General features: G+C 34.1%; 1 pseudogene; it reads left to right on the plus strand.

The window, feature by feature from the left end:
* The first annotated feature begins 157 nt into the window (after positions 1-157).
* LOC111409509 lies at positions 158-9,855 on the plus strand (annotated as a pseudogene).
* The last annotated feature ends 2,973 nt before the right edge of the window (positions 9,856-12,828 follow it).

The raw sequence follows: 12,828 nt of genomic DNA on the forward strand, positions 1-12,828 counted from the left end.
GCACTAGATGAGCCAGTCGAGATGGTTCACAAAAAGTTTGCGTTGGAGGAGGGACTTGCAAACTCGAAAGAAATCTTCTGGGGATCAAATTATTTCTCTGGAGGACCGTCTGGAGAATTGCCAGTTGGAAGTTGAGATAGCCATTAGGGCCTTCCTTATGAATGATTACAAGAAAGGCGGGCATGTTAGCTGGGACGTAGATAAAGCCATTGTCGATTATGCTGAGTTGTGCCAAATGCTTGGTATGCCAAATACATTAGAGAAGCAGCCCGAATTTGGGGCTTCGTCTGGCATGGAATTGGGAATACCGATGATGGGCAGGTTTAGATGCCTTTGTAAACACATTTTCCAAGTGTGCCATTCGGCCATAATTTTCTTTCAGGCCTATGTATTAATATTTGTATGAGTCATGTTTGAACTCGTGTCTTTCGAAACTATATAATTTGTAGACTTATTGGCGTTATATGCTAAATTGCCAAAAATTCGTGAAATATTGATCTTATAATTTTATTTGTAGGACATAAATGTGTGGCCATAACATTGGAACAGAAATTGGACTTGCTTTCTCATCATTAAAGATAAAACGGACTTATCAAACTATTTTTACAAAGGACTCGATTAGACAAGTCCATCTGATTTAGTAGGTAATGTTCCTGGCTATTCTAGAGACAGTTGAGTCTTCGTTTGGATTGGTCTCATGGTTATGGTAGTCCTACCCTTGTCTAGCAATTGTGTGTTCTTCCTCGTCTAGACGACTTGAAGTAACCACGTGGTCTGTTTCATCCAAGTGACTCGAAGGAATTTACATGTTTATCTCTTTGGACTCCAAAATAACTTTTGATACATGTATGGGATCTTTCTCCCCAAGTTCAAGGATTTTCGGATCATCGATGATAAGAAAAGTTTGACATTTGATACATTTCTCCCTTTGGCGAATCTCCTGAAAGCGAAGACACGTTAGGGTCGCTGATGGCATTTCTACCATCGGCTCTCCGATACTTTAGTTAGAATTGATCCTAACGGTGGCAAAACTTTGGAAAGGAAAATTGAAGAATAAGTGAACGAATAATGATGATATCCCGTGATAAAGAAATAACATGCTTGGTTTGGTTTGGATCACCAAACATTTTCTTGTTGATTCTTCTTAAAGCAAAGAAGATTAGGACCACCGATGGCAGTTATCAGCTCTCCGATGCTTAAGTCAATACGAATTTTGAATGAAAATAAAAATAACAAATAAAAGAAGAGTTTAGAAGACATAGAAATAATATTTGCGGAGGTGAATGGCGTTTCAGCTGTTGGTGATATCTCTACCATCTTAGGTGCGCAGCTTATAGGCTCCTTACCTGACGACCTTCGTGATCAGGTACGGTCCTTCCTAATTTGCTTCAAGCTTTTCAATACCGGCTTTCTTGGTGTTCTAAAATACTCTTCACAGCACCCACTTGCCTTCTTTGAAGGTTCTAGTTCTCACCTGCCTATTGAAATGCTAGGCATTTTTTCATTGAAATGCAGTCGTACGAACCAAAACCCAAATTCATCATATTAAGAGGAAGAACGACCAGGGAGAAGGGAGAGACCAAAATTGGAGGCAAGAAACTTGATTTTGGATTCAATTTCGCACGGGTTCGAGACGGGATTGAAGATTATACACACGGATTGAAGAAATTCCATACGGCTGTATTCTTATTATCTTTTAATTTCATTTTTCAATTTCTTGATTTTGTAATGATGATTATAGGCTAGGGTTTTTGTTCATTAGGAATTTGATGAACCTTTTGATGATTTAAATTTCCATTATTTCATTAATTCAACAATAGTTTCGATTGGACAAATGTTTGATTTATATGGTTTGAATGCTTCCATAATTATTTGGCCAATTGTTATGTGATTGTAGATGATTTGTTCTTTGCATTCGAAAGAAGGGGAATAAATTCGATAGAATATAAATTGACATAGGGTCCGATAGGGGATGGAAACTTACCTCTATACTTTATGTAATTCATGAAGATGTTCATAAAAAGTCATGCATTCTTGTACATTGCATCATCCATAGAAATATAGGCTGGTGGTGTGTAAGAGTAGATTCAATATATATCGAGAGAGTGTATTGGATAATTTAGGAACATTGAATTGGCATTTTGTTCCATCGATTCATTGAATTTGTGAAATTAGGGTTTTTAATAGTCAATTGGGGATTCGAGTTCTTAATGATTTCATTTCGATTCATTTCAATACATTAGTTCTAAAATTGCATATTTACATTTCAATTGCGTGTTTATTTCATTCGATTAGTGAAATTTCGAAATTAGGGTTTCCAATTTCGAAATTAGGGTTTTCTTTGTAATTAGGGTTTCAAATTAGGGATTTCTTCCAAAATTAGGGCTTTTCACATTTAAACCAAATTTTCATTCAATTAGATTCGGTTAAGGTCACATTAGTCTAATTAGAGCTAATTCAATCCTCGTGGGAACGATACTTAGACTCATAATCCATTTTACTATTTGTTAACGAACCGTACACTTGCGGTGGGTTTTAAAATCGAAAAGAAATATTTCGTCAACAGAGGCTTCCCGAGAAATTTTTCTCAAAATTTTTTATTCTGGGGACCGATTCTGCAGTTTCCTTATATGACTGAAACTCTTTTAGTAACCTAATTCTCACACGATATAAAGACCAAAAGACATCCAGAAAGAGGCAGAACGCATTGGAGGCAGAAAAATACTTTTTGGAGAGGATTTTGAGCTCAAGAACGAAGATTTACACGAAGAGCTTCAAGATTTCTCAAGATTTTATAACCCAGTGATACCTTTTATCCAAAATCTGATGTATTCTTTTATTTTAATCATGTTAGGCTAGATTTTCATGTGCTAGGAGATCGATGTACCATGTAATTTGATCTTTAATTTTCTAGTTTTGCAATTTGACATTAAGACATATTTTTATTGTTTTAAATGATTTATATGCAATTATTGTTTCCGCAATTAAGGGCCCGTAATTGTGTGAGTTTGGCTGATTTATTCTTACATTCGAGAGAATTGAAATAGGTTCGACATAATATAAATCATCGTAGGGTCCCATAAGGGATAGCAATATATCGTTATGTCCTACGTGAATCTTTAAGTATTCATAAAATCGCATGCATTTTTATATATGCACTTGTCATAAAAATATAGGCCGGTGGTATTTAGAAATAGGTTCAATACATCTCGAGAGAGAGTATTGGATAAACTTAGGAATATTGATTCATCACAATTGAAGTGTGTTGTCACATTGTGAAACTAGGGTTTGAAAGTGATAATTGCATAGGAAATCGTGATCCTAGTGTGTTTAATTTCTATTGATTACAACAAACGTGCGTTCTCAACATTTGAATTCATTCTAGAGTATTAACAATATTGTTTTGCATATTTAATTTAAGTCAATCATTAAAATTTCATAATTAGGGTTTTAATTAAGTTCACATTCACTTTAGTAAAATAGTTTCGGTTAAGGCAACGATATGTAAAATTGAACTAATCAATCTCCGTGGGACGATATTCGGACTCATTTAATCCACTTTATTACTTGTTAACAAACCGTACACTTGCGGTAGTTTTAAATCGAAAGAAATAATTTCGTGAACAGTAAGATATTTAAGTGCAGTGGTTAAATTTTTATTTTTCATGATATCTATATATTGATTTCATTTAATGCCTTAAGACCACAAGGTCGATCTCTTTGTTGAATCTTTCAAGATAGACTGTTAACTCCAATTACGTTAAATCTTTCGAGATGTGGGAGTTCTAAAAATATTCCTTAAACTATCTGTTATCCGGATCAGTGGTTCTAAATCTATAAATGTCATGTATGAATATTTCATTTATATTTATATTATGTTGAATACAAATTTGTATGTGTTTTACTGAGTATTTTTTTATTCAAAATACTCACTCTTTCAAATTTTCAGATTAGAATGAATTAGGGGTGGGCGCGGGTCGGTTCGGTTCGGTTCTAAATCGAACCGAAAACCGAACCGAACCGAACTTTTCGGGTATCTAGTAAATGGAACCGTCGGGTCCAAATATAATTATGGAACCGTTCGGGTTCGGTTCGGTTCGGTTCGGATCGGTTCGGTTCGGTTCGGTTCCGTTCGGTTCTGTACTGTAATTAAATTTTTTAACATTTATAACAATATTGTATAAATACAACTAATGATACATTCAGTGGTTTTGGAATGTCAAAGACTAGGAAACTATTTTGTTCAAATGATAACTACGATCAAAGTTTCGGTTGGCGAAGGTCACAGTTTCGATCGGAGGTCACAGTATCGACCGATAATTGTATAGGTTTTGGAATATTAGCGAGGCTGCGAAAGTGAGTGCGAGAGTCGAGACAACGTTACGGACTTTGGTGTTGGTGTTAGGGTTATTTAGTGGATTTGATCTTGCTTGGCTAAGAAATGAAACAATAAAATGGGTAATTGGGTCAAAAATTAAAAAATTAGAAATGAAACAAATTATTGAGCCAAAAATTTGGATTTAGAAATCATTAATTTGTTAATTTGTTTAAAAAATTTAAAATAATTTGATTTACTCAATATAAAAAAAATAAATTAGAAAGATTCGGTTCTTATTCGGTTCTTCGGTTCTAGGTCTAGAACCGAGAATCGAACCGTACCCGTCGGTTCTCAATTCAGATACCCGTTCGGGTATTTAATTTGACAAGAACCGTCGGGTTCGGTTCGGGAGATTTGCCCAGCCCTAGAATGAATCGTCTTGGATGCATCGAAGATTGGACGAGGAATGCTTATGGGTTGCTAATTAAAAATGATATTAAGCACATTCATGACTAGACTTTCATTTAACATTTTCATGTTTAGTATTTGCACTTTTTTGTAGTTTTGACATTCCTGTTTATGTGCATTTCGTTTAAATTGATGATGAATGATTTTAATTAAATTTAAATGTTGGTTGACTACTCTATTAAGTTCATGGAGTCAAATTATCAAATTTTCTTTAAAGTTCCAAGAGTAAATTTTATTTCGTCGAAAATAAGAATTTAAGTTCCGTTTAAAAAAAATACATGTATATTAAATAAATAAGTAATTTGGTAACACTTCGAGTTTTTAAAATTGAAAAAAAAAAAATTGGGGTGTTACATTTCCTTTCCAAATTTGGAGAGACAATTTCATTCCCTAAATTAAAATGTTAATTTAAAGAGTCTTTTGAAACATGATTTTAAGGGTTAATTCTTTAAAATGGAGAACATCTCATATTTAAAGATTCCCTCAAAGATGCTCTTTAAAATAGATCGTGACATTAAATGATAAGTGACATCAAGCTTCAAAAGCCATAATCTAAACTTTCATTTTCAAACATTTGATGCTTGTCTGTCACTACTGAACAAAATGTGATTTCTAATCATAAATTGTCAATCGCTTTTTGCCATTTTTTCCATTGTTCTTCTCTCTCGATAAGTCTCAAATTATTCTTTAAGCCAGTTTTTTCATTGTTCTTTCTTTTATTTGTTATTTTCGATCTTATTATGCACTTATGAGTTGTGATTTGAATTAATGAATTTGTTTGTGGTTTGTAAAAAACGAAGGACAGAACATACTGACTGTGTGAAAATGATAAGTGACATCAAGCTTCAGAAGCCATAATCTAAACTCTCATTTTCAAACATTTGACGTTTGTCTGTCACTACTGAACAAAATGTGATATCCAATCGCAAATCGTCAGCCGCCTTTTGCCTGTTAATATGCTAATTTTTTACCATGTTCGTCTCTTTCTCTCTTCTCTCTCGGTAAGTTCAGATTCATATTTAAGCCATTTTTTCCATTGTTCTTTCTTTTATTTGTTATTTTCGATCTTATTATGCACTTATGAGTTGTAATTTGAATTAATGAATTTGTTTGGTGGTTTGTAAAAAATGAAGGACATAACTTATTGACTGTGTGAAAATGTTAAAATTTCCTAACTAGTACTATTATCTTCTACGTTCTTAAAGTAGGTGAAAAATGAAATTCGTCAATTCCCAATAAATCTATACTCAATTAATCTTTGTACATCTGAATATATCTTATTCACTCCCTATTTTGAATTTCACTAGCAAGACGAAATGAATTTTAATCAAACCTGTGTGACAATATGAAAAGCAAACAAGAAAAGGTAAACAAAAATATAAAAAGATATATTCGTCTATTAACATTTTTTAGCAACCAACTTTGAAAATAATGTATTCACGGGTTTCATGGAAAATATGAATGTAATTTATCATTTAACATTATTATATCTCATTTAAACTTATTTATAGCTTGTTTGAGCCCCATTATTTAGAAAATAATTCATTCTTTTACAATATTTTGATATCATTTCAACCACACATTTTTCAATAAAATAATATTACACATAAAACCAAAATTTTTCCTTAATTTTTAACTACACATTTTCCATCAATACACTATTCAAAAATTCATTTTTTCCTCCAAAATGAGGCTCAAACGAGGGCTTAAACTTGTTTTAAATATATTACGATAATGTCAAATGGTAAATCGCGAATTAAAAATCGAACCAAATCGCAAATTATGATTTGATTTTATTCGTAAAATAAAATGGTTTAATTTGAAAAGATTCCCGAGTTGAAAATATGACACAAACCTCCAAAATGAATCGCATTCACCAATATGTAAAAAGACTAATCTATTTACGAGAAATGTGATTTGTACATTCCATGACATTGCCTTTGTTTTTAAAAATCGGTACTGACAGTTTGATTGTTTATCTATTTGGTTTTAAAGTGAAAAATTGGTACTAGAAACAAATGGAAGATATTTCGAACCCTCTCTCCACCGATCTGCCTACCACCACCACTTCTCTAACCGTCCCCGTCGCCCTCGATGAGAGCAATCCCTTGACTTCTACTTAGAGGTGGGCGCGGGTCGGTTCGATTCTAAAGAGAACTGAATCGTACCAAAATTTTCGAGAATCTAGTAAATGGAACCGTTGGTCTAAATATAATTATGGAACTGTTTGGGTTCAGTTCCGTTCGATTCAGCTCCGGTCTATACTATAATTAAATTTTTGAACAATTATAATAATATTATATAAATACAACTAATGAGATATTCAATGGTTTTGAAATGTCAGAGACTAGTAGACTACCTTGTTCAAATGATCGCTACGGTCAAAGCTTTAGTCGGCGGAGGTCACAGCGTCGGCCCTGATTGTATAGGTTTTGAAATGTCAGAGAAGTTGAGAGAGTGATTGCGAGAGTGGAGACAACATTATGCACTTTAGTGTAGGTGTTTAGGGTTATTAAGTGGGTTGAATCTTGTTGGGCTAAGAAATGAAACAATAAAATAGGTAATTGGGCAAAAAATTAAAAAAAATTAGAAATGAAACAAATTATTGGGCCAAAAATTTGAATTTAGAAATTGTTAATTTGTTTAGAAAAATTAAAATTAAAATAATTTGATTTATTCAATATAAAAAAAAATTAGAAAAATTGGGTTCTTATTCGATTTTTCAGTTCTTGATCTAGAACCGAGAATCGAACCGTACCCGTCGATTCTCAATTTAAATATCCGTTCGGATATTTAATTTGACAAGAACCATCGAGTTCGATCGATTCGGGAGATTTGTCCAACCCTACTTCTACCTCATCCAGAAGAATTACAGGTCCGGCTGATTGGCCCACTATCGATGGTCCATTGGAGCTCTCACATCAAGATTCAGTAGCTTACGCTCGCAGATTCTTCAATTTCGGATTTTTCTGTCTTCCTTTTCTTTGGGTCAATTGCTTCTATTTCTGGCCCGTTCTTCGCCACCCGAATTCTCATAATTTCCACCCCCACTCCGCCGCTGTAAGCCTTCCCATCTCTCTATATGCAAATTTATCTGCATACATTTTTTTTAAAGTTAATTTTTACTAGTTCGGTGAAGAAAGTTACCCATTTGAGGTTTTGAAGAATATTGGACGATTTATATTTTTTGGGTGGTTTTTAATATGTAAAATTATCTTAGGGTGTGGCGTTTAGACTAGAAATTTACTCTTAAGAAAGGGTTTATGCGAAATATGGGTTATCATAGGAAATTTCATGTCGTTCTGGAGTTCTTCTCGTTTAATTTTTTATCAATGTTTTGTTCTGGGATATTAAATTATGAAGGGAATGTGTAATTTCCTCCCTCGCGTGCTCCCTAAGTTCCATAAATTGGTAAAGAATTGGGTATACAAGTGTGGTGTATACTTGGTGTAGAATTTGTTTGTTATTGGACTAGTAAATAATTGTGTAAATACTTTTCTTAAGTAAATCATTTTAAGAATCTAATAGATGGAATTAGATTCAGTTACCTTCCATGTACACTTAAACTGACTACTAGCCCTCGCGTCAATTTCAAAACAAAAGTGTAAGTTTCCTTGCTAACAGTGCTATCATTTTGTTTACTTTTCTACGAGTTTTGCCATTTGGCATAGTGTGTGATGTGATCATTCATTTTTAGACTAATAAACTCTCAGCTTATCCTATTCACAAGGGGTTTAGTTGTTACTTGATGCCATTACACTCTTTTCTTTCTCCTTTCTAAAATACAAAGCACACATATCTTATACAAAACAATAAGCATTAACAAATGACAACACTTAATTTTTATTTTTTAGAATTCTTTGATTTACCTCTACTCATAACATTAACTTTATCCATCATACAATGTTTGCATCGAGTCTGAAAATATTTGTAAGCAAAGGATAATAATTGAAGGAATAGATACTTTTCTTGGTTTAGATATTCATGAATGAAACTAGATTTTGGATGAATTCTGAAACAGAATTATAAATGATTGGACGCATTATTGCATGCATTTTTGTTTCAGTTAATTTGAAGGGTTTGGTTAAGAAAGACAAGTTAACCGTTTGAGGTTTTGCAGAGTATTGGACGATTTACATGTTTTGAGTGGTTTATATTATGTATAAGAAAGTTAGTACTGTTTTTACATGGAGATCGGTTGTTAGTGCACATGAAAATTAATGCATAAACTCAGATTTACCATGCTTTTCAAGAGATGCTCTGACCTCTATGAGTGCACAAATACTCGTTGATTTGCTCGAGTTATGCACTGTTAAAATATTGCTTAAAGGTTTGGATAGTTTTGTCTCAGCATAAAAAATTCTTCGAGTTGTTATACTGGACTCGATCATCTTATGTATAGAAAACCTTGTCTTTTAGAGAGGACAATAAACGGATGATTGGACTTGTCTTTTAAGTGTCATATTTTTGTCTCATATACGACTTTGATCACCTCAAAACAATCTTTTTATAACCTTGAATTTGGTAGGGAAAGTTAGTAAGTCTTGATGCTGCCTTTTCTTCTTATCTGGCTGCGACAACTGATAACCGCTCTTGCCTTTTAGACTTCTTGACTGATACCAGATATCTCAGTGGAAAGAAAAGACATGAACAACAATTATAAGAAATTCTCCATCCACATTTTCATATTCTCCTAACTGTAAATTTTTCTTTGGGTTTAGGAGGGGAGGGGTTAAAATAAACCGTAGCATCTCAAGTTCATTTACTGATTCTTCCTTTTGTACAGATGTTGTTGGATCAGCAATTGGCTTCTTGGCGTTTGCTGTGATTCTCTCTTCATGGTCTATTACCTTTATGATTGGCGGGTACCAACTTTTTGGCCCGGTGTGGGATAAATTAGTTATGTACAATGTTGCCGAAAGATATGGATTAACTGAGCTTATCTAGATCTACATGTTAGTTTAGTGGTTTCAGTTCCATAATCGGCATGGATATAGTCCGTGTTTTCTTTTGCTGAAAAAGATTATCAATGTGATTTTATGAGAAAGTTAACTTACTAATTTTTTTCTCCTTGGAGGAGTTATTTCATGATTATTAACATGGTTGATGCACCTGAAAGCCTAAAACTAGCTAACCAAGAGGAGGGTGAATTGGTTAATGCAATCTTTTTCAAAAATTAATCCAAGATTTAAACTAATATGATAGCAAATAAGATAATTAAACAAATTGGCACAAATACTAAATATATAAATTCAAATAACAAGAGCAAATATAAAGACAGTAAGTAAAAGGGAGAGAGAATGCAAACAATGTGATATGGAGGTTCGATTCAATGCAATAATCTAGATCCTCTGTTTCTAAGCTTTTCATCATGAGCAAGGCTTTTTTTGCTATATTGATTGACTTATAATGCAATCCAACATTCTTACTACACTTCCGATGACTTAATATCAAGGAGCACCGATCTTTTTACACCGTTGAGTTTTTCAGGACCTCAACCAACTCACAATCCAAAAACAAAAATGAAATTGCAATTAAAAGCTTCCCTCTCAATTAATGATATGAACTTAATTAAAAATGAAGAGAGAAATAGGTAGAGCACTTCAATAATTCACAAAAAGTATAGCTCAAGTGTTGTATAAGAAAAAACCTTTTTGAGATATATGATTTTCACAAAATTTAGATCACTCAAAAAGTTTTTCAAAAGTTAAATGATTTGATCTTTTGAGAATAGAAAACTAAGGTAGAAAAGATCAATAAAAGCTCACTTTAATGCTCTGGAATTCTGTAATGATTGTGGTAGAAAGTGGGGGTGTTTATAGTCACAAAACGGTAAAAAAATCTGTCAATCCGGACATGGGACCGGACGTCTGCTTGGGATCCGGACGGGTAACTAGCTGTTTGAGAAATGGTTATTGAAATGACCGTTAGAAGACTCATCTGGACGTCCGGATGGACAGAAGTTGTCCCTCCGGACTTTCTCCTTCGTGATGAATTTTTATGCAAGTATTTGAAGGATTTTCTCATTTATTGTATAGATAAGTATTTTGTAAATATGTAATCTTGAAAATCGAGATACTTATCTTTTTGAAAGTAATTTTTATGCAAGTATTGTTTGTCGTGAAAGAGTCTAGTGCATAAAAATTATTTGAGCTATAGTTGATGTGAGAAGTTGAAGAATTATACCTTTACATTTGAGTACTAAAACGTATCTGTATCTAATGTCTTCAATTTCTACTTCCAAACCTGAAAGCTTGATTTCAATCTCTTCATTCGTCGATCTCCAAACTTTGCTTGTCATTGATCGTTTGGCGCCAAGGTTGTTCGTCTGTGTATGAACCTTTGATCTCGATTCTCATGTTTTTAATTCACAATAATCACTAACAACACTTAAATTCAATGGGTTAGAATTAAACGCAATTTGTTTGTGATAATCAAAACAAGAAGTCAACCACCAGGTCAACAGCACCGTTGTTGAAGTTTGGTTCTTGGGGTAGAAAGGGATGGTCAGTATCCTTGTGGCATGGTTTCATACTTCTTCGACTATTAAGCTGTCTAGAAAGGGTTGCTTGAATGAAATCGATTTTGTTTGGAAACGAAGAATTCGATTGAAACAGTAAATTTCGTTGTTAGATTGTTTTTATTGGACCATCAAGACTAATAAGGAACGTAGAAAATTCCAAAATATATATGCACATATTCCTGAGGCAAATGCAAGCGGAATAGGCATTTTTCTTGTCGTTTGTTTTGAAGATGGTTTTTCTTTTGAATCGAGAGGAACCGAAGAAGTTCAACGAAGAATGTACCTTGGGATTTGTTAGGAAATATGTAATTGGCAAATCTGTGACCAAGGACCAAAGTGTAATAATTGTAAAGTCAAGGATTAAAACGTCATAATTGTAAGGTCAAGGACCAAAGTGTCAAATGTCCAATAGTTTAGGGACTTGAGTTGCAATTAATCAAAGTGTTGAAGGCTAGGTCTAGGGTTGTGATGGATGCCTCGAAGTTGCAAACGGCGCGAGATTTCGCTAGAGTCACGCCATGATCTCGCTTGAGCCAAGATTGCAGAACCACTGTCGCTAGAGCCTCGCCAGCAGGTCGCTCGAGCGAAGTGGACGTCGCTCGAGTCACGCTGGTCCCTCGCTCGAGCGACCTATTTATCTGGGCAACATTAAATTTAAAAGCTCGCGAATTTTTGACGCGCCACAAGACCATATGTTGAGCCATATAAATACCATTCGTCTCCTTCGAGTTGATAATGGAGAAAATACACATTGAAGCCATATTATTGCTTCACTCTAAAATCCTTGGAGATTAATCCTTTATATCTTTCACACCAAGGTTCAAAAAGCCAAACAATCGTCTAAACTTTTCAGATTAAAAATCCTTGGCTTTTGCAGAAAAACATCACACCCTGAAACACCAAAACACCACCTTCTCTAAATCCTATAAAACTTCCAGAAGATCCTCAGATTGAAGATCCGGGAAGAACTTGCTTGAAGAGTGGGAGTGCTTGACGATTCACAGGAAGTAGAAGTCACACAAGACTGGGATGGTAGCACAGATCTGCTAGATCCAGGAGAGTCTTGTTCTCAAACAGTAAGGAGGTTAGAAAATTGAGGGGATCAATTGTTCTGACATACTGTAAGTTACCTTCTACAAATAGTGGATCTCTACTGGCTTGTGCCCGGAGTTTTTACCCAGTTGGGGTTTCTCCGTCAACATTCGTTGTGTTCTTTTATTGCTTTAATTTATTTATTGTTACCGGTAATTCAACATAAGTAATTAAGACATGTGAATGAATCTGGACAAACTTTAATTCTTGTGACTTGTTGCACGAATTAATTGATAAGTTTTTTAATTCCGCATGAACACCTATTCACCCCCCCTCTAGGTGTTAGTTGGGTCGAACGTTAGGTTTTTCAGGATTAACTTACCATGTGACTGGATTTTGTTGTGTTTTAAATGTCTGATATTTCTACACGAAATTAAAAAGCCAAAGTATAAAATATATTCAACACGAGAGTTAGGATCACTTTTCT

Source organism: Olea europaea, chromosome 14, assembly GCF_002742605.1.
Source record: "Olea europaea var. sylvestris chromosome 14, O_europaea_v1, whole genome shotgun sequence".
Lineage (NCBI taxonomy): Eukaryota > Viridiplantae > Streptophyta > Magnoliopsida > Lamiales > Oleaceae > Olea > Olea europaea.